A 23,494-nucleotide genomic window follows, 5' to 3' on the forward strand; every position below is an offset into this window, starting at 1 on the left:
TATCACACCGTTTTCTCGTGGCGATATTGCGACTTTGTAGCACTGTTTTATAAGCCCTACTCCCAAAAATAAGCCCTGGCTGCATTAAAAAAAAAACAGAAGAAAACATCACCTAACAGGCGCTATCGGCTCCTCAGCAGCTGTGGCAGACTTGCTTGCAGTTTTCAGTCAGCGCTTCCTGGTTTGGAGGTTAAAAATCCTTGCCTCCAAGAAGTGCTGGCTATGATTGGTTCTTGAACGCTGTGGCTTAGCCAATCAGAGCCAGCGCTAAATGAACCAATCACTGTTATCGCATTGGATTTTGAACCTCAAAACCAGGAAGCTCTGACTAAAAACTGCAAGCAAGTCTGCCGAAGCTGCCGAGGAGACGCGCGGCGGAGCCGACAGCGCCTGTTAGGTGATGTATTGGGGTTTTTTTTTACGCAGATAGGGCTTATTTTAAGACTTTTACAGTAGGATTTCCTACTGTAAAAGTTGCACCGCATGAAAACCACGTTTTTGTGCGATGTGCATCAATAGAAAGGAAGGCTCATTGGGAAACATGGGCTACAAAACAGCAAATTGCGGAAATATTCAGCAACCGGTGATGATTTTTTTTCTCTCGCAATGTAGCAGCCTACAAAACATCGCTAATGTGAAGGAACCTATAAGAAAGCATGGGCTTCACTTACATGTGATTTGTAGCGCTGTCACATTGTGAGAAAATCGCGTCATTTTGTCGCCTGTGTGAAAGCGGCCCTAATCTGCAGCAAAATGAACAATGAGATCCACAAGTAAGGACTTCTTAATACGACTGTGTTAACGCGGGTGTTTACACATGCAAAATCTGCGTGCACGAAACACAGAAAGTAGAACTCATTGACTTCAATGGGTTTGGGCTCACGAGCACGTTTATGCCTGCATATCGAAAAAAAAGTAGGACCTGCTCTATTTTCCTGTGTTTTGTGTAGCAAAGGCTCCATAGAAGTCTATGCAATGTGTGCAAATACACAAAGGGAAGTGTGAAAAGTTGCGCAAAACGCAGGAAATAGAACACATCCGGACCTCATTAGGCTTATTAGCCTTTTAAAGGGTGTGTCGTGCGCAGAAAGTAAAGTACCCTGAGCAGACACCTGCGCAAATCAACCTCATCCAGCCTCGTGCGTGCGCAAATACACTGCAGGGAACATTTTTGTGTGTACATTTATGTGAAACTACCCTAAAAGATGCATTCATGTTTTCCATGCAGTCAAAAAAGCATCTAATTGCTTAAGAACGCAGAGCGCTTCTAGTATTTGATGCGGTTTGGGGAGCATTTTTGCCGCTGCCGTTTCTGAATGACTTGTCACTACTTTTTCTTCTTCTATGCATTTAGAAATGTTTTTGTTGTGGTTTTGAGGTCAAAAACGACACGTAAACGTACTACAGTAAATTTTCCTACGATTATTTCAGCCTAGCTTTAAGTTTATATGTAGACGTTGCCACGATTTCCCCCACATTTGCGTTTTTTAGTGCTGCGTTATCGCTGCATTTTTTTCACGCGATTGTCAATGGAACGTTCTAATGTTAAAAACGCATCGCAAGTTTGTGCATTGCAGTTGTTTTTTAACATTAAAAAGTTTCATTGACATTTGCGTTCACAACGCAGCGTTAAAAAAAACCGCAAGTGAGTATTTTCTAGCGTCTCCTCATACGCTGCAGGCCGAGAAATGAGCGTCGGAACCCTACAGTCCGTACTCTTGTTCCCGGCGGGCTGATTGGCGGGCTGCACCGCTGTGATGCTGCTTGTGAGCTGTACTTCCGGACCGTGCTGTCAGACTATGACACTAAGTAGCCCCGCCCGGAAACTGGACACGGAGACACCGGGAGGTGAGCGGGGCTGCGGCTCTATGTGCGGTACGTACGGACTCCGGCAGCTCAGGTACCGTTAGGTCTGGACTTTGGCCTCCCGGGGAGTAGTTGTGGGGGAACCTAGTGACACATATGTGTGTACAGCCTGAGTGTGTAGTGATGGGGTCGGAGTGCAGTGTAAGCGGGGCACTGGGCTCCCACAGCCATCTACCCCCTTGTGACTGCTATCTGTGGGGGGCCTTCTGTGATGACATGTCTGTTATGACTGGGGGGGCTGCGAAGTGCTGCAGTGACTGGTCACAGAGGAGGAGGTCAGATCCCTGACCACTGCGGGTCACACAGGAGCCCTTACACTGACATGTCAGCCGCTGCAGGTCCGGGAAGAGATAAGGAGTCCATCACAGGACGCTCGTCCCTCCTGGAGCTCATTGCATCATATAGCGGGTGGCGTCAGCTGTCTCCCTGGGGGAGCGCAGAGCTCAGACTCCCCCGTCCCCTCCTACTAGTAGTATATACAGCGTATACTCAGCGCTACTCTTATAGGTAGGACTGCATATATGGGAGCTCCTGCCATAGTACGTAAGGCCGAAAGAAGACATATGTCCGTCCAGTTCAGCCTATTACCCCCCAAATGTTGATCCAGAGGAAGGCAAAAAGAACTGCAGTGAGGTAGAAGCCAATTTTCCTCATTTCCCCCTGAAGCTTTCCATAGCATTGCTCCCCGGTCAGCCTATCTATCAGATTAGGCTGACCGGCGGAGATTCGTCTGCGGCCCCGCCGCGGGATACCGGAGTGCTTGTAGACAGGGGGCCTTAGGGTAAAAAATCCCTTCCTGACTCCAATCTGGCAATCTTCATATTCCCTGGATCACTGACCCTTCTGAAGGAATGAATGTCGTTGCCGAGGGCCCGCATACATGGATGCCTTATGAGAACAACCCTTATGTCCTATTGGGGCGTTTATCCTCGTAAGGAAGGACCCCGCACCGAGGCAGAGAGCTGCTCTTACTTTGCTGGGCCAGAACTATCCATGTATTGTGTTTAATTTGTTAGCGCAAATTCGCTATCTCGATATACTGTGCGTTTCCAAATTAAGATAATATGTGTACAGGCCTGGAGAGCCTTTCAAAGACCACACGGCCTACATCATGTGTTCCCAAAAGAGTCTGTCTTTATTCTGCGCGCGTTGAAACTTAAATAAGTTTCCACCCAGGAAGTATACAGTTACAATTATTTAGCGTGCTGATTGGTTGTCCTCAGAGGGAGGTATTTGTGAGGTAGCTTGTGATGTCATCCATCTGGGAGGAACTTCAGTGAGCACGCTCAGTTCATTCTTGAATATGTCCTCGTGAGAAGAACATCCTGTGTTTCTCCTCTCTGCTGTCCAAGACAACCTAAAAAGGTTTGGCCAGTTAGAACTGGTTTTACCAGTTCTTGGGACAATAGGCACTGCTCCTTAAATTATTGTGGAAGGGGGGGGGGGTGATGTTTCTTCCCTTAGAGGTTTAAACCATTATAGACAAAATACAGTATATTCACAGTTGACAAAAATACAGAAAATACATATAGGATATCTCCCACAATTCCCTCCTTTGTTGTGCGTATTTTCATTCTCCTGGATGGTTTTTCCTTCCTATTTGTGTTCTCGGGCCTTTCCCTGTCTCCTGCCTTATCCCTTCCTACTGCTGGGTGATATCCAGGATAAGGAAAATACCTCACAACACGTTACATTTTCCCAACGGTATTCTAGGTAGATGGCTCCTGAAAGATTGATCTTTATTTCACGTTTTCTGCATAAGCCACCTTGTTCATAGTTTAGATGATATAACATGTCTATTGTGATCGGCTTTTTAAGTGTGATCTCAGGTTATATTGTTTGTTACATGTTAACATTGGTCTGATTACACAATATGGCTGAAACATTGGTACACTTACTGCTACCTTATTGTATCTGTTGACATTTTTGTACTATTTTATACACTAAAACTTGCTTAGTCATTCCCAAGCTTTGTAAACCAAGATGTTATCAGTCTGAGACCCCCCACCATCTGAAGTAGCCAGTTTCATTGATCAAAGGTTCAGAATCAACAACTCAATTCCCTAGACAATGCTGATGGTATCACAGGATTAACAAGACTCAACAGATTCATGGCCATACAATGTATATGGACAGAGCTCAAACAAACCTATACAAATGGAATTGTAGTAAAAGCAGATAGCATTGTTCTGTCACATTTCAGTTACATCAAAGCTTCCTACACCAAACAGGTTTGAAGGCCACATGAATGTTCATAGCTATTCGTATGTAAGATACAAAATGGAGAATAAAAGAAAATACAAAATGGAGGATGAAGGACAAAATGGAGGGCTACAAATAGCCAATTATATTTGCACCACAATGCAATATTCCTAGATTTGTCATAATCCTCTTCATCAATACTTATGTATTTACCACATCCCTTATGAGGAAGAAGAGAAATGACAGCCCAATGACCGCAGGGGTCCTACATATAACAAAGGATTATGGGCCACATTTGTCTCCTTCCTTGATTATCTTTATTCAATGTCTGACATGAACCCAAATTAGCTTTTCTTGAGGTTTCACTGTGATCGTAGTGGTTAACAGCACTTGAAAGGATTCTTTGCATTTTGATCTGGAAACATGGAGAATACACATTTATGAGTGACAGATGATATAACTCCTGATATAAGGCACTCACTTGGGAGGTGAGGCCCTCCTTTTTGGCCTGGAATAGGCATAGGCCTATTACAGCAGCATTACCAAACAAAACCTTCATAGGGACTCAACTTAGTCATATATTTAGGCGTGGTTCTAACCAAGTAGATGACTTATAAAATGTTTACCTTTTTTTATTACTTATTACTTCTGGTGTACCCAAATATTCAAAATTACTTTCATAAAACATATTCTTAGGTCATATTTTTGGCGTGTTAAAAATTATTTTTATTTATATTTTATTTCTCAAGCCACGCCTCCAAATAACATGAAAAGAGGTCTATGCAAACCAACAACTCCAAACACCTACCTGTGATAGCTGTATGCTATCATCCTGCAGTCACTGATGCAGATAGTCTGGCTCGCATCGAGAAGGTACCTTGACCAATTGGCCTGGATTGTAATGGGCGCATATCATGCACCCCTGTACAAACCCTATTGCAGCAGTGTTGAACCCTGGGGTAAGCCAAGCAGAAGACACCATATCACACATTACCTCCTTGGATAAATGGGTTAGCTCAGGGATCAGGTGTGACATCATGGAGCACAGCGTGCAGGGGAGGCACAGGCATTTACCTTTCTGCCAGACCCCAGTAGCATTCCGCTCGCTTTTCCACTCCTCCTTTTTCTTCTTTTGAGGCCTGTTCCTGTAATTCAAGCAACAGAGAAATATCTACACCTGTTTCAGGTGCAAGCAGGTTACCAGCCGTTACCTCATTCAAGGGAAGTCAGGCTGCTGCGGTGCCTGCTCTCTGGTTCCTTCCAGCCTCAGTGGTTGTCTCTGTGGCATAAGCCTGGACTCTGATGATAAGTCACCTGTGCGGAAAGAGCTAAAACCTTGTAGAACAAAGACACTGCTTCTGCATTCTGGATTGGCTTACTCGAGGACCCCATGAAATGTCCACTGTGCCCCATAAGATGTGAAATCGTGTACGATTCCCAATGTGTACCTTAAGTCGGTGCAGACACAAACAGTCTTACCTGCAGCCAGCTTACATATTTCAGTGAGCGCCATCACCTCTATTTCCTGAGTAACTGAGTCTCTCAGGAGGGAAAGAGTGGTTTTTGTATAATTACCTCTTTCTGTCGGTTACCATTGCATAGCCTGTTTTGCTTGTCCATTTCCTCAATATTTGGAACCATCTATGGGTAAAACTCAAGATTTACATTAATCATGGCAGTTACAACATTATTGTTAGGACACCCAGTTTCTCTTTTCATTTGTGTTTCTACAATCATACAACCATGTGCTTGCTATTTAATGTCATGGTCTGCACCTGCTGCCCCTCCTCTCAACCTTCTAAATTCAGTAAAAGACATGAAACGACATTTGGAACTATACCCCTCTTGATTGCGATATGTGAGGGTGCTAGCAGGGCAGTCTCATACATAGCTAGTCTGGAAGCTGAAAGATGTTTAGTTTGTACTCTGTGCAGTATTTTATGACCCCTTGAGGAAGCCTGACGTTAGGGGGCCCCACACCATCTCTGGTACCTGTACGAAACATACTGCAAACAGGAGAGGAAATATTGTTATTACAATCTGCAACCATAACAACTGCACCAATGATGGTTAACTACTGGTTTACTAAGGAACTGGTATCCCTGATAGCATTTGGGATATACTCAAATTCTGTCATTAAAAATTTACTTATTTTTCAAATGTAACTATTTTCATGTAAAATATTGTTGTTAATTGAAAATGAGATACTCTCTAAAATAGAACTTTTGTTATTAATTTGACTAAAGTACTTATCAGGTGTCTCAAGTACACAACTATCTCATTTTAGTATCTTAATTCAATGATATTCAAAATAACACAACTCAATATTTTTAAATTCTCCACATACTCAAAGAACCTATATATATATATATATATATATATATATATATATATATATATATATATACTGTGGCAATCCTGGACTATTATCTCACACAACTACCCTCAGAAATAAATTAGATGCCCCTCCTTTGGCCACCTACATTTGTTCAAGTGAGAGACTTAACATGGAGTCTAAGAGTGACCTTCCCTCTATACATTACCACAATATACATATATATACCAACATCCACTTAAAATGGAGACACTCTTCTCTCCTAGGCTGGTCTGTGTGGAGGGTGGAGCAGGACCTCTTCCTATTGTTCTTCCCTCCCATCTCCTTACATCACCTAGCTCCACCCCCTGTGGCCTGGCTCAGCGTTTGGTCTTTCTTGCCTCATTTCATTCCTGGTTACGGACAGTACACACCATATAACACAATCTAACTCTCATACGGGCCCTTCATTTATACACACAAATTCACACTCACTGGGGTTTTAATTCACTCATATATATAGACTGATAAGTATCTCATGTGAAGTAGAAACTGGGATTGTATTTACTGTTCATAGAACTTCCCATATTGAACAAAGTATATATATAAGAAAACTCTTATGTACCGCGGTTTTTACATATTTTGTTCAGAATAGGCTATCCAATGACAAACACAATACAACTTATGCCCATTTCCACCCACATACTTATATTCACCACTCCAGATAGCAGCCATTATCACCGTTCATTGTTAAACCTTCTACCTTTTCTTAACTCATTGACTTGCTTTTTCCTTTCCCATTTTTGTGTGTCCAGTTATGTTTACAAACATCATCTCACTGAATTTGCTTGCGAGTCATATTTTTTTCCCACAACTCACGACACAGGTCTGGCTTACCACTAATAAGCACTTACAATTTCACCCCTGCCCATCTTGTCGTAATTGGAAAAAATAATTAATTGAGATTCTCTACTCCCGCACCTCATGGCGCAGATCTGTACTTTTGGCACCACATTGTGGAACCTCAACAGCCTGCTTGGCCTGCCATAATCGGAGGAGACTTCTCTGGCGCGCCCACATCTTTACTCCAAGCCCAAATTCCCTTGAGTTGATGTATGCAGACATGGCAAATGCAAGCACTCCATGTGCACCCCTCCCTCCACATAACAAAGGGAGACCTCTTCAGCCACATGTTGAACAATGGAAACTCACCGCATGGACACTCTCAGCAACTTTACTCACTACTATAACCTTCAGCTAAAATTGCTTATATCAACTTTCCTTTTTGCTTTCTTTTAACAAGTTATACTACACATTCTTTGTTCCTTATTAACCTGCAGTCTGTTCGCACCATTCACTACTACCGAGAATATATAAACCCCCATAGCTCACACCTTCTTTCACTCAGGACATTTCCTTCACAGACAACATAAAAACAACACAGTATATCTATTTCATAGTTCTTTAGATACAGACTTATCATATTTCAACTCACCCGGCCTGGGGCGGATCATAGCAGAGAGGGAGAGATGGGACAGGTACAAGAATAGCTTATTACCTTCTTTGAGCTCATTATCTGTCCGTCTCTGCTTCGAAGTCCCCTTGTGTCCGGATAACGATGAAATATCTTCATATCTCTGTATCTTCATTATCTCAGCAGTGCCTCCAAATTTGTTAGCGCAAATTCGCTATCTCGATATACTGTGCGTTTCCAAATTAAGATAATATGTGTACAGGCCTGGAGAGCCTTTCAAAGACCACACGGCCTACATCATGTGTTCCCAAAAGAGTCTGTCTTTATTCTGCGCGCGTTGAAACTTAAATAAGTTTCCACCCAGGAAGTATACAGTTACAATTATTTAGCGTGCTGATTGGTTGTCCTCAGAGGGAGGTATTTGTGAGGTAGCTTGTGATGTCATCCATCTGGGAGGAACTTCAGTGAGCACGCTCAGTTCATTCTTGAATATGTCCTCGTGAGAAGAACATCCTGTGTTTCTCCTCTCTGCTGTCCAAGACAACCTAAAAAGGTTTGGCCAGTTAGAACTGGTTTTACCAGTTCTTGGGACAATAGGCACTGCTCCTTAAATTATTGTGGAAGGGGGGGGGGGTGATGTTTCTTCCCTTAGAGGTTTAAACCATTATAGACAAAATACAGTATATTCACAGTTGACAAAAATACAGAAAATACATATAGGATATCTCCCACAGTTTAAATGGCCAGCATATCCCCCAGTCATAGTCGCCGGGGTTTAGAGAAGGTGTATATGCAGCGACGGCCGCACTAGCTTCATTAAAGTAGGGATTTTCTTGGTAGGTAATCAGAATCTATGCAGTATATTCTATATTGTAATGGTGTCAGACTTTGGACGTGTTCATCCTTGGTTGTGATACTGAGCGCACCATGTAGTTGTTGGCACAGCAGTGTACTACGTGGGGACATGGCATCTTTATTTTAAAGACGGGGTCACTGTTCACGTCTCCTCTAACTCGTACTGAACAGATGTATTAATGGGAACCTGGGGCACATATACCTGTTGCCCCCACGTAATTGTTAGGGCAGGCTCGCATGAGCGCAATTGTATTGGAGTCACTGAAACTACGTTGGTTTTCATTGATCCATTCACACTTGTGTATATACATTGCGTAAAAAAGAACGCAGCATGTTCTATTTCACCATGTATTGGGCACAGTAGAGCCCTATTCTCTATGGGTGTCTAATAAACGCTGTTACATTGCATACGCGCAGCATTCATACGCAACGTTGGTAAGCAAAAGAGCAGGAAATTTAAAAAAAAAATGAAACAAGGATGACGGCGTGCGTGAGATGCACTGCCATGTGCATTTAAAAATGGCTGCCATACATGGCGATACGCCGGCTCATATAATGGTAAAACACTGCATGTATAACCACACGCTCGGGTGAGCCCAGCCTTATTCTGAAGTGCAGCAGCATTGCAGAGTAAACACACTTTAGCGTTTGACTTGGAACGCAGCTCTTGAGTCAAGAAGGCACGCCATGTCAGCTTCTGACCGCCCACAGCATGATGACTGCCAGCTCTCTCCATGCTTGTGTATAGGGAAAGAGCTGTGGGTCTACTTGCTGCGGGCGGGGAGAGGCTGGCACGGCCCAACTCTCTGACTCCCAGCTCAGTTAAACTTTAGGCCTCTTTCACACGAGCTACAACACGCATGTATGTGAAGCCCGTGGTTTCCAATGGGATCTTTCCGGTTACAGAACATCACTCATGTGAAAGAACCCATTGGAAATCATGGGCTTCACATACATGCATTTTATAGCGATGTCTCATCGCTACATAATCGTGCACTGTTGGTGCGGACTTGGACTCGAAATCAGCTGCGGAACCGCAGTCGATTTCAGCCTGCCGCTCCTTTCACCTTGCAATCAACAGCTACTCACTGCAGCGCACGGCGCAGCCCTCACCTAGCAATCGCTACTAAGCTCCGCGGCCGCCAGTCAGGTGATGTGGAGGTAATGTCAAGTTAATTTTCCAGTTACTTATTTTGGATCCCTTACAGGGTTTTTCAAGACTGAACTACATTGGCATAGTTTATTGATGGGGGTTGGCCAGCGAGTATCTATGCCGATCAACTGATAGCTGGAGTGCTGCGCTAGTGTGCGGTTTCTGTAAATGCACCGCTCCATACACCATTGTGTGGTTTGGAATTGTATTGCAGGAAGGCTCCGTTCCCATTCACTTGAACGACAACTATGTTTGCAATACCATCCTAGGCCACTGCAGTGTGTTTAAGGGTAATACATTGGTTCTGTATGACCCCGCGATCAGCAGGAGTCCCTGGTGGCTGCTATGTTGACCAACTGCTATGTTGAGGGTAGGTCATCAGCAGTTCAGTCCTGCATAGAAAAATCTTACCTTGCAATCAGTAGCTCCTCACATTCCTTACCTAGCAATTGCTGCTATGCTCCGCAGCCGCCAGTCATGTCACTTCTTAATGCAAAAACGGGACTTTCCATGTTGGAAAACCATACATGGATTTTGTATAGTGACAGCGCAAATTCTGCATGCAGATCTGTGCCAAAAATGGGTTTTGTTGAAACCTTGTTCACTTACGTAGTACTGTACGTCGCTGCGGAACGTTGTGGTGAAATCCGCAGCGTATGTATGATGTATGGACTATGGGTGCTCGCACACCTGCGCTGGGGATTCCGCTTTTCTGCTCCCTTCAGGATCCGTCTCTCGGTGGAACCAAGCAGCGCTCCCATTGACTTATCAAGTTTTTGTAGATGTTACTTGGTGATGGATGGATGGGCATGGAGATCTCTCTGATGTAGATGGGGGCCAGTTTATTTAGTCAGTCTTATATGCTATGGAAAATGTGCTAGTGCTTAGCGTGGCGTGCAGCAGTCAGAGTATCACTGACTGTCATTCTGACCTTTAAACGTGCCAGCAGATTATTATTGGGGATGAAGTGGTCAAAGTGCAGAGAGTGTCACTTCTACGTAAGTAGGTATTAGAGCGGCAGCGAGGACCTCACAGCTGCCGGTGACTCTTCCTGTACTTTACTCCATGTGCTCAGCATCTTGATCCCTTCTTTGCTGGAACGTAACCTAGTGCCTAAAATAACTGTAACTGGGGAAATGAGCGGTGACTCTGCAGACCAGCAATAACCTGCCAGGATTAGCTGAAAGGTGAGTTGTATCGCTGCTCAGCTCCCAACTTTCCCGACATAAAGTTGTGTTTTATTCCTTTGGGCGCCCCCAAGACCGAAAGTGTTAGGAAACATGGAAGTAACACGGCTCATGCTTCCTAGACAACCTCCAGGACTATCCTGCTTCTGTAATCACGTATTCATCAGTATGTCAGTGACGGTCTGGTATGGAGACAGTTAACCTATTGAATTGTGGGAAATGGTTAATATTCTATACTGCTATGCTATAATATCCTTAGTCTTGTAGGGACTACTGATGACGGCATTCGGAAGCACTTGATCAAACGCAGAGTGTTGTGCGCTGACCATCTGAGGGCAGCAGGGGAACGTTGACATTTGTTGCTGTGTTTTCGTTGGAACATTTCAGCTTGTTAAGAGGGATATCGACGATGACATCACAGTAAAAAAGTAACATATATTTTAAAGGTTTTTCCCTTTTTGTGGTTGTGAAAGTACCGCCCTTCATCTATGTGGTCTGCTGTGCCTACTGTTGCTACGAGATGGAAAAATCACTGCATGGCCCATGAGTCTCACATGAGATTGGAACATGGAGATGTGCGGTCTCCCACGCTTCACGTAGAACTGGCCATGAAGTCACTCCCGAGAATCGCTATGAGTCGTGTAAATATGGCCTGAAGGGGATTTTCTTTTTGTTTCTAAGCCCATATTTACATGGCCGATAGCGAGTTGTGTCTGAGAATCTGTGGGACGTGCAGGAGACCGCACGAAAATAGAACATGCTGGGATTTTTTTCTTTTTTCCCCATCTTTCCACATTGCTGTTAGAGCAAAACTGTCCATGTATATAGATCCATTGCAAGCAGTGGGGGCAATATTTCCATGCGTCTCGCAACGCGCAAAACTCACGTGAGATTATTAATCGTTGAAATACAACTTTAGTCTACCCCAAAATGTTTTGTGGTAATTTTTTTTGTGACACATGAGGCTTTCTTATTTTAAATTCGGAGACTATTAATTTTGTGGATCTTTTTTTTTGTTAATGAAAAAATGCTCACAAATAGGAAAAAAATGTTTTTCCTCATTCTTCAGTGCTGCTTTTTTAAGTAGTTTGTTGAACCAATAATATTTACATTTAAATTAACTCACCCGTGTATAACGACATCACATACATGTATATTATGTAAACTACGTCACTACAGTGGCAAAACAAAAACCCTATTTTTGCTATAAATGTACCCCACTCCCATAGCTTTAAGTGCAGTTTCTGTACATGGGTGATAATCATCCAAGTACAGAAATTATTATTTTTAGTAAAGGCTCAAAAGCAGATGAGGTCCGGGTAGAATAAGATAAAATTAGTGATTGGGTTTTTATGTTTTAAATTATTTTATGTTTTTTTGTAGCATAAATTCTGCGTGACTAAAGTGTGATTGTTCTCAGTGAGAGGAACCAAGTAATCTTGTAGATATGATAGCTTTTAATGGCTAACAAAAATACATGATGTTACAGCAAGCATTCGAATCTTCTATTGATCCTTCCTCAGGCTAAAATGGAACTGGTTTGGATGGGGAACATATATAATATACAAATGCAGAGAGGACACCCCTCTTGATTGAAATACAAATGTTCACACACAGAAATTTGAGACGGTTTTGCACTCAAAACTTAAAACAACAAACTGATCTGAAACATAAATACTTAATCAGTCCACTGAGCTCAGGAACGTGACAGTTTTATGATATGTCTTATCTCTCCTTCCACCTGCGTATGGGAGGAGGTGCAGCATCACCTATTGGATGGCAACATTATTGCAAGTCAAGTTCTGAACTTTTTATGAAGTTTAAAAATAAATGATTGGGAAGAGGACATCCCTCTTGACCTCCCTCAGACCGTTCATATTCTCCACTTATGCAAGAATCCCAGGCTGAGGTTCATTCCATTCTTGAGGATATTAAACATGGCCGGTATCAAACCCCTTTTTCTTGTTCTGTGTGACTGAGATGTATTAATGAGCACCTAATGCTCATGCAACACACATCCATGCAATGCAGAATTTCTCAAATTGCTGTATGTGACGTGAGTTTGCAGAGGCGTGCACTTTTTTTTAGAGGGAAGACTAGTTTTTATTTCTTCAGTTTTATTTTTTTTTTAATTTTTTCACATGGTATTTATTTTTGCGGGTTTTCTTTTAAATGTTTTACAGTTTTTTGTTTTTTTTAAATTTATTTATTTTGTGCTCTCTACTAACCTGCCAGCACCTGGACTAGAGGCTGTTAATTACAGCCATAGCAGGAGTTTTGCAGTAGTAGGACGCCTGTGATCACTGCTGGAAGATGGATCATCATCTCGTAAATGTATGAGAGCTCTACAAATTGGCACACTGCTAGTTGTCATATATTTACATGAAGCGGCAGGGATGGGGTTAATTGGGACTGCCGCACATAGCCAGGTGCTTGACTTCTTCCATCTTTTGCAGTCCCAATTAAATGGATGGAGTGGTCGCACGTATGCCTGACTGCTGCTACATTCATTTGCAGGTACATGGAGCCCTGTTCTGGAGATCCTTCATATGGTATTGATATTACTGAAATACCCCTTAAAAGTTGTTCTAAACTATAAAACTCTGCCCGTGTGAAAAGTCCCTCAACCATGAGTTGATTGAAGGCGTATATGCATTATTATACATTTCCTGATAAGATCAATTTGCATTGCGAGGCGCACAAAACTTGCACGGAAATTTTGTGTAATGGTTCTATTTACATGTGCAAACTGTCTCTCGCAGATGGAAAAATCGCAGCCCGAGAATAGTACATGCAAATGAGTCGTTTCACTGACAAGATGTGTCAGGAGCAACCATGTAAATACGGCCTCCATCTATGTCTATAAGTGTGTGCGCTCGCCACGATGTGATGGCGGTGGTGACTTTATAGTGGGCTGGGACCTATACATTCTCTGAATACTGGAACAAAGGGCATTGCTATTACTGCTTGCTACAAGGCCCATGACTGTGACTCAGCGACCTAGTAACCTGGATGATTAGGGAAGCTTATACATAGATTGTCACCTGAGACTCGGACCTGCTAGACAGGAGCAGGCAGATCTGCAGCCTAATCTGCACATTCCTCTAAATTCTCCCATTCATTCCAGTGATGCGTTCAGAAACCTGTCAAGTGGCCATCACATCCTATAAGATCACACCTATGTACACTGTAGTCTTGCACAGGTACGCGGATGCTGGTGTGTGAGCGGGTACCTTGGCTGAGACTCATCAGTTAGCGCTTTCCATGTTCTATGGAGGATTTCTGCGGTGACAGGTAGTAACATTTCCTTAGAGACAATCCCTAAAATGAGTCTCCGTCCAAGCAATGTGGTGTTTTTCTAGTAGCTTGTCTTTGTTTTCTTTGCCGCCCTTGTATATCTTGGGATTGTGCGATCCACACGCCTTAGAATAACAGAATAGGTATAACATTTCTTAATTCTTAGACCAATACACATGAGATCAGTCACGGTACAGGGCACAGACAATATATCAGGTGTAAGATAACCTGTAGTTGGGGCTGCTAACCTACAAAAAACATTTTATACATGTGAAGCCTGGCGGTACAAGCATGACACACAGGTGGGTTTAGCAATATATTTAACAGGGTTGTCTGATCGCTGAGCTCTGTGATATCCCGTCAGTGGGGTAGGAATGCAGCTAGATGCACAGACCGGAGCAGAGTACTGAGCAGTGGCGCAGGACATGGCGGGAGCAGGGAGACGGGAGTATATCACTGGTTATGTTACTGCATGGGGAAGGGGTTGTTCCAAGATGTTACAACTCAGGAAGCTCCTTTAAAGCAACCTTCCTTTTTGGGGACAAAACTCTGTCTCGGGAACAGTAGGGGCAGGGAATATATTACCTCTAGGTGTTCTTCTCTGCTGCCCCTTTAATCTGCTTGTTCCAGGCCTCTTTTTCATCCATCTCTTCAAGATGACCACAGCTACCTTGCACTGATTGGCTAGTACTGATCACATGACCAACAGCTCTAGTCTGTTGGAGAGCAGGTATAGTGCATTGGTAGTTTAAAGGGGTTGTCTCACGCCGAAACGTTTTTTGTTTTTTTTCCATAGGCCCCCCGTTCGGCGCAGGACAACCCCAAGGGATGTGTTAAAAAAACAATATATATATTACTTTCCCGAATCCCCGCTCTGCGACGTCTTCCTTCTTCCTACTTCTTCCTTCACGAAGATGGCCGCCGGGATCTTCACCCACGATGCACCGCGGGTCTTCTCCCATGGTGCACCGTGTGCTCTGTGCGGTCCATTGCCGATTCCAGCCTCCTGATTGGCTGGAATCGGCACACGTGACGGGGCGGAGCTACGATGACCAGCTCTCCGGCACGAGCGGCCCCATTCACCAGGAAGAAGACCGCACAGCGCAAGCGCGTCTAAAAATGCCAGAAGAAAGCGAAATTAGATGGATCCATGGCGACGGGGACGCTAGCAACGGAGCAGGTAAGTGAATAACTTCTGTATGGCTCATATTTAATGCACGATGTATAATACAAAGTGCATTAATATGGCCATACAGAAGTGTATAGACCCACTTGCTTTCGCGAGACAACCCCTTTAATGCTGCCAATGCAGTGTGGGGATTGGGTAATCTAAAGACTGTCAGCCGTCTTGGAACTGGCGGATCAGAGGAATGGCAGAGAACTACTACAGGTAATATACGCTCTTCAGAGACAGAATTTTGTCCCGAAATTGGAGGGTCGCTTTAAGTCATTTTTTTTTTCTAGCATAAATGCGTAGAGAAATATGCCAAGGGCTTCAGAATTGTAGTGAGAGTGACTTGCTTATTAATGGTTCCCCTTTCGTTTTACTTGAATAAGGGTTGGAAAAGAATGTTTGTCTGTATTTTCAGGACCGACTAATAGGGTGTGGGCACTGCTGATGGTTCTGGCATGATTCACTGTGGGAGAGATGACTCAACTGTTGTACAGGCTTTATAAACTCTCTGCAGTGTCCCCGCGAAAGAACCCTGCAGGATCACCTTTAATCAATGCTCTTGTGTTAAGAGCCACTTCGGTGATTTATTTTTTTTTTTCATTCTCTATGCAGCTACATATATTTGTATGCATACATACATACATACATACATACATGCTAGTGTTACCTTGGCTAGGTATTCTTTTCTAGCTGAAACTCCTGGCCTCTCCCTCCTCAGATGGTCATGTGATCTTAAGGCTGCCTGTCCATTGGCGATTGTTCACTGCGTTACCGGCAGCAATAATCTGCCCGCGGGTAACGCAGTGAAAGCTTTCCATAGAGTTGCTATGGAAAGAGCAGCCCTCTGTCCACGAGCGGAGAATCATAGCAATTCTCTGCTCACAGGATTCAAATCGCGGCATGCCACGATTCTCGTCGGTGAGCCTATCTGTCAGGCTCACTGCAGAGACCTGACTGATCTCCCCCCTTGTGCCCGGCGGCGGAATATCACTAGCGATATTCCACCTCAGCCGTGGACAGGGGGCCTTAATCTACTTGGGTTTATGTATTCAGTTTATAGTCTGTCAGTTTCTAAGCCCGTGTGATGATATTGCATGGACTCTACCACGGAAACTGCCTCTTAGAGGGCACAGACACTCGTATCACAGTTATTTTATGATGATGACACCGATCCTGTCACACAGTTATAATAGAGGAGCTCTCAGCTCGTCCTCCTGACTGTATACTTATCCTCCATAGCTTATTTAGGTGAATTTAGAATACAAATGGCAATGCCAGTGTTGCAGAAATGGTACATGCTGTAGCTATTCATGTAATGCTGTGCTGATGCATCATGGGGGTCTATTTGAAAGTCAAAGCATTATGGTGCCTATTAGGCATCAGACAGGAGGCTGCACTGCATGAAAGTGCCTCCAATCTACACAGCAGACGACCAGAGTGTGATGTTTGCACCTAGCCACATTGGTAGCATTGCTCCTATGAGAGTAGGGGCACACTCTCTGATTTCCCTACCTATGACCCCAGGAGATTAGTATCCCATTGTGTTGAAGCTACTCTGTGCTGCACCTGTTAACATTAGAATCTGAAATAACACATTGACTGACAGGATGTGAATTTGTGTGTGATGACATCTCGTCTCATAACCAAGCTTCCTCAAAGCTCCAGGAGACGGTTTGTGACCACTGAATGTGCTTTATGTTTGTGGCAAATGTCTACTGTGGACCAATAAATAAAACATGACCCCCCCCCCCCCCCCCTTCCCATTTGGTTCATAGAAGTACTGGAAGAACACTCTGGACACACAGTTGTGAGTGCAGAGTATTTAAGAGGAGAGCACTCTTCCACCACCCCCAGAGCTTGACTGGCGGTTATGTATATGTAGGTACACAGCAGCCTGTCACCCGCTGCCCTGCGTGGCGAGGAGGGGTGGGGAGCACTCTACTCATGAATATACCAAACAGAAGAACTGTGGAGCAGATGTACTGCTGATAATGTCCTACATGCATTGCATTACATTTCACATGCATTTTACACTTTAACGCACTTTATTCGCCACGGTTAAAAACAGATGAGACTTTATTAGAAAGGGGTGTGGCCTAAGTGCAACATCATGCGCAAAACCTGTTGTAAACGAACCAACTATTAGGTGATGTAAAGTTAGACTAAAGTGTATAAAGATCTGCCGGATTTATCATCGGGCAGAATCATTATGATGAATCTGGCACATTTGGAGACTGTAACTGTTAGATGGTATTAGCTGATCTCCCCCCTATGTGCCCGCTATATACTTTCAACAGTTCTGTTAGCCAAAAAGCACAAGTTTTATTTTTTTTCTCTGCTGTATTGGGAGTACAGACCTGCGGTTGTATAGTCTGCTGGTAGATCTGCTTCTATCTATTGATCTGTCGTATGCTTTATGGACCCTTTAATGTGGAAGCCATGGGTCCAGTGTGAGCAGTCTTACTTCACCTTCGCTAAGGCTGGTCTCACATGGCTGGATTTGAATTGCGGATTCTGCAAGCATTTGGTCTGCTGTAATATGCAGATCGATCAAATTCAAATGCATTGCATTACGTAGTTCCGATCACATTAGCGTCTCGGAATTGCGTAATCCGCGAGTAGAAAATAAAAGGTAGCATGTGCTATATCTCACCATGGATATTTACCATGTAGAGTCCATTGTTTAGTCACGTATATATCTGCAGGCCGTACGCAACTACATTGTGTATGGGCAGCGGGTATTCACGTCATTGATGAGGGATGACGCAGGAAATATATATATTTTTTTAAAATGATGTGCTGCACATAGGTGCCTGCATGAGTACATGGACGCGCGCAATACGATGTCACAGCCGGGCCCACAGCGGACTCCGCTTACGGCTGTGTGAGCTTGGCATTACACGTACCTTGTTTCTAATACTTGCTGTGCTACAGAGGTGTGCCAAAAAATGCATCACATGCTCCAATCATGTTGGATCCGGAAAGCAAAGATTAAATTAAGCAGCATAAAACCTCCATGAACTTTTAGCAAATATGTTATAATAATATAATAAATCAAGTGAAATGAGAATTAAGGCTGGCCGCACACGAGCGTGACGGGCTCCGCCGCGGAATATTCCGCGGCGAAGTCCGTCATGGCGCCCCCCATAGACCCCATACTTACCAGCGGATCCGGCGTCTTCGCTCCCGCATGGCACTTCCCCGCCCACCGCGGCGGCGGTAGGCGGGAAAGCGTTTTCACGCTATCTTCCGCTGTGTTACAGCAGGAGATAGCGTGAACAGACGGCTTCCATTGACTGCAATGGAAGCCGTCAGCGCGTACACCCGCGGCAAATAGAGCATGCTGCGGGTGAGGACGGGAGATTTCACGGTGCGGAATTTGGCGGTGGAATTCCGTACCGTGTGCCCTGAGCTATTAGGTTCAATAGAACCTAATAGCTGCGGGCAACGCAGCGGATTTTCGCCGCGAATTACGCGGCGGAAATCCGTTCATGGGAAGGAGGCCTTATTACATTTAAGAATGTTCTTTTTTTATTTCCACAGGTTTTATGCAGCTAGCTTACGGTTTTTAGTACCCAACACTGACTGAAGCAGGCGCTGCAATTTTCTTTTTTCTGTAGTTGCCTTGTGCAGCTTTGTGTTTTTGTTGGCATATGCGTTGGGTAATGTGCCCAATGCCATATGCCCGTCTCTTTCCTTTGCGTTCTGCTACTTCTGAAGTACAACAGAGAGAGTTCACAGGTTGCATGCATTTTCCCATAGAAGTGTCAACCACTTTGTGTTAAACCTTATTAGTTTACCATTCGTAATTCTTTTTTTGCGGTGTTGGGTGTGATGATTGCAGTATTAACGTGGTGCTGTAATGAGCAGTGTTAGCTGAATGTACAGCAAATTTTACCTAAGTTATGTTTTTTAAGCCTTTTTTATTTATTTATATTTTTCCCATCACCCCACATAGAAGGCAGCTGTGTGCAGAACTGCAGACAGGGAGCAACAACCTCCAAGTGTGTTGTCTGCTGACAGGTGTTTCTGGTTTGGTAGGTAACCTGCATCCTGTTTCTTGGCTCTCCTTTCATACATGCAGTATGTTTACATTCCAGTGTTTACAGTACAAGACATGTGGAGGAGGTCGTAGACATCTCATGCTGTAGAAGTATTGCCTGATCAATCTGCAGTGCTTTATATATATAATTGTGTGTCTGTGTGTCCTGTATGAGCTACTACACCATTCATCCAATCGCCATGAAACTTTGGGAAGTTGTTGAGTACGTTCCTGGGAAGATTACTGGCATAGTACATCTATCCTATGATAAATGGCGCGCATGCGAGCGTCATCAACAGTTACGCCCCCCCCCCCCACGTAGATCATTCGATTTCCATCATTGCCACTAATTCTCTCACTTCCCGATGTCGTAGAAACATGAAATTTGGCACGAGCATTGATTATGTCATAAATAGGAAAAGTTAATGGGTCCCAACTCGATTATTCAATTCTAAGCGCCAAAGAATTAGCGTCCAAATTTTACGTACGGAATCTAATTCTCTCACTTTCCAATGTCATAGAAACATGAAATTTGGCACGAGCATTGATTATGTCATAAATAGGAAAAGTTAATAGGTCCCAACTCGATTATTTAATTTTAAGCGCAAAAGAATTAGCGTCCAAATTTTACGTACGTAATCTAATTCTCTCACTTCCCAATGTCATTAAAACTTGAAATTTGGCACGAGCATTTATTATGTCATAAATAAGAAAAGCTAATGGGTCCCAACTCGATTATTCAATTCTAAGCGCAAAAGAATTAGCGTCCAAATTTTACGTACAGAATCTAATTCTCTCACTTCCTGATGTCATCTATATATATAAAAATGAATGTCTGTCTGTCTGTTCTTTATGCATTACTACACCATTCATCCAATCGCCATGAAACTTTGGGAAGTTGTTGAGTACACTCCTCCGAAGATTACTGGCATAGTACATCTATCCTATGATAAATGGCGCGCATGCGAGCGTCATCAACAGTTACGCCCCCCCCACGTAGATCATTCGATTTCCATCATTGCCACTAATTCTCTCACTTCCCGATGTCGTAGAAACATGAAATTTGGCACGAGCATTGATTATGTCATAAATAGGAAAAGTTAATGGGTCCCAACTCGATTATTCAATTCTAAGCGCCAAAGAATTAGCGTCCAAATTTTACGTACGGAATCTAATTCTCTCACTTTCCAATGTCATAGAAACATGAAATTTGGCACGAGCATTGATTGTCATAAATAGGAAAAGTTAATAGGTCCCAACTCGATTATTTAATTTTAAGCGCAAAAGAATTAGCGTCCAAATTTAAGTACGTAATCTAATTCTCTCACTTCCCAATGTCATTAAAACTTGAAATTTGGCACGAGCATTGATTAGGTCATAAATAAGAAAAGCTAATGGGTCCCAACTCGATTATTCAATTCTAAGCGCAAAAGAATTAGCGTCCAAATTTTACGTACAGAATCTAATTCTCTCACTTCCTGATGTCATCTATATATATAAAAATGAATGTCTGTCTGTCTGTTCTTTATGCATTACTACACCATTCATCCAATCGCCATGAAACTTTGGGAAGTTGTTGAGTACACTCCTCCGAAGATTACTGGCATAGTACAACTATCCTACAATAGGTGGCGCGCGAGCGTCATCGACAGTTATGCCCCCCCCAGACAAAGATTGTTTGATTTCCATTTCAAGCACGAAAGCAAAAGGCATTACGAGCAACGGGATGAGTGTTCAACTACAAAATGATGCATCCGCCGAACGTTTTGCAAGACAATTGCTGGATATTGAGAGTACTGAGGGAAAGTGAAAGCTGTGCTGTGATTGGTTGCTATATATTATACTGCTGAGGCAACATGAAAGCTGTGCTGTGATTGGTTGATACTTCTTACACTACTCAGGTTACATGAAAGCTGTGCTGTGATTGGTTGCTATATATTTTACCGCTGAGGTAAAATGAATGCTGCGCTGTGATTGGTTGCTATTTTTTATATTGCTGAGGCAGAATAAAAGTTGCGCTGTGATTGGTTGTTATTTCTCTTTCTGCTGAGGTAACATGAAAGCTGCGCTGTGATTGGGTGTTATATATTATACTGCTGAGGTAACATGAAAGCTGTGCTGCGATTGGTTGTTATCTAGATATATAAAAACGAATGTATGTATGTCTGTCTGTCTTCGCAGCAACGCGCGACGGGTAAGCTAGTTTACTTATAAAAAAAACCAAACCTGCATTGCGCTCCCATGTACATGTGAGTTTCATGCGACTGCGATGCATTTTTGCTCCCATTAAGAATAATAGGCGATTTTTCTCATTTCTCATGATGTGCGTGAAAACCACAAGTGCAGCAAGGTGAAACATTTTTCTCACAGACTGTGTCGCACTCGCATCAAAATTGCGATACAAGTGCGATATCGGTCCGAAGATATCGAACTGGCCCTTGTAAAAGCACCCCTAGGAAGCTTTCCAATCTGTTTTTGTGATTTTTGAATTGGTCTGGATCTTCATGATATCTAGTTGTGTCAGGGAATGGAGACCGTCCAGCCATACAGCTATAATACATCTCCTGTTTTAGGGCATCGCAGCAGGCATCCCTCCCAAGGATTTCCCAGGATACATCAGTTTAGGTAAAAGTTATGTTTCTTCAGCTCACAGAGGTTTTAGCTATTTAGCTTTTCTGTCATCTGGATGTAAACAAGAATGTTTTTATTCACTGACAACAAGCTAAGCTCTTGGAAAAGGCGAGGAATTAAAACCCAATGTTGTGTAACTGGGTAAAATGCTATATTGGACAGCCTGAAGAACACCTTTAACTCTTTATTGCCTATGAACACCGTTTATTCGGCAGCGAGATGTTTTGAGCTGCTCAGTAAGTGCTTGACTTGTTATCACAAGACTGGTGTGACTGTGAGATGTGTCACCCGCTGCACATACCAGTCATTCCCCGGTGAACACCCTGCACCTCACCCAGGCTATATTTAGGTGCCCGGGTGGCAGACTTATCCTCTTTTTATAGCGAGCTACCAGCATGACAAATCAAATATCTTATTTTGCAACCAGTTCACCAACTTTCACTAATACATTTGCTGCAGCTATCACATGCTGTTTACCCATGCCCTTTGGATGCGTCTTATCAAATGCAGTACGTGTCACAGAACAGGGTTGAAAATGGCGCGGTCGCCGGTCCAATTTTTATTTTTTTAAAATTTTTTTATCATGTTGTATTGTTCCCTTGTAGACAGTAAGTGCTCCTGGACCAGGCCCTCTCTGTGTCCGTCGGCCACATCAATGCATGGATGTCCGTTAGAAGCTGGAACGTGCGGCCACCTCTTCCTTCAGATGAATGAGAGTTGTGGAATTTCTTTTTTATGTTTGGCTACTAAAGTAAAAAATATATCAAACTGGCCCCGGGGCGCTCTAGTGGACAACCATTGTCAAGACGGCTTTCTTAAACCGTTCTCTAAATGAATGTATGGAGGTTAATTTATTTCTTCTTGCAATTATTTTAATTCTATCAAAGTAACTATCTGCTAAATCTGCAGATATGGTGTAGATCTTTCCTCTCCACCTACCTCTCTGTCACTTCATGTAACCATTTGCTTATCTGCCCTATTTGCATAAATGATACAACATATGCAGAATAACTGGATATTATATATCTGCTAAATGTTTTGATATCCTTTTGTATGTACCTTTGCAGAATAAGATTTTCCACATAGTTAGGGTAACCTATAATATTACATTGGACCTGAAGCAGTTAAACCTTTCCAGCTTCACTCTCATTGGTAGAGCACAGCAGCCCCATCATCAGGCGGTAACCGCATCCCCGTCCGTCATTGGGCTGGCCGAACGCAGTAGGTCATCACGTTATTTTTTTTTTATGTTGCTTGTGTGTTCACTTTACACATTGTGTGTCCCTTCTGGCGTGTGAC

General features: G+C 43.3%; 1 protein-coding gene across 3 annotated transcripts in view; it reads left to right on the forward strand.

Moving 5' to 3' along the window:
• Nucleotides 1–1,747: 1,747 nt before the first annotated feature.
• The window catches only part of PCYT1A (phosphate cytidylyltransferase 1A, choline), a 39,204-nt gene continuing 17,457 nt past the window's right edge, over nt 1,748–23,494 (forward strand). Inside the window, exon 1 of one of the 3 annotated variants that reach the window (XM_066602348.1) lies at nt 1,748–1,875. The gene's annotated coding sequence lies outside the window, so the exon portion shown is untranslated. Of the gene's footprint in view, nt 1,901–14,201; nt 14,346–23,494 lie in introns of those variants that run through there. The other 2 variants (XM_066602354.1, XM_066602358.1) reach the window with 2 other exon arrangements.

This window comes from Eleutherodactylus coqui, chromosome 1 (assembly GCF_035609145.1).
Source record: "Eleutherodactylus coqui strain aEleCoq1 chromosome 1, aEleCoq1.hap1, whole genome shotgun sequence".
In the NCBI taxonomy this organism is placed as follows: Eukaryota; Metazoa; Chordata; class Amphibia; order Anura; family Eleutherodactylidae; genus Eleutherodactylus; species Eleutherodactylus coqui.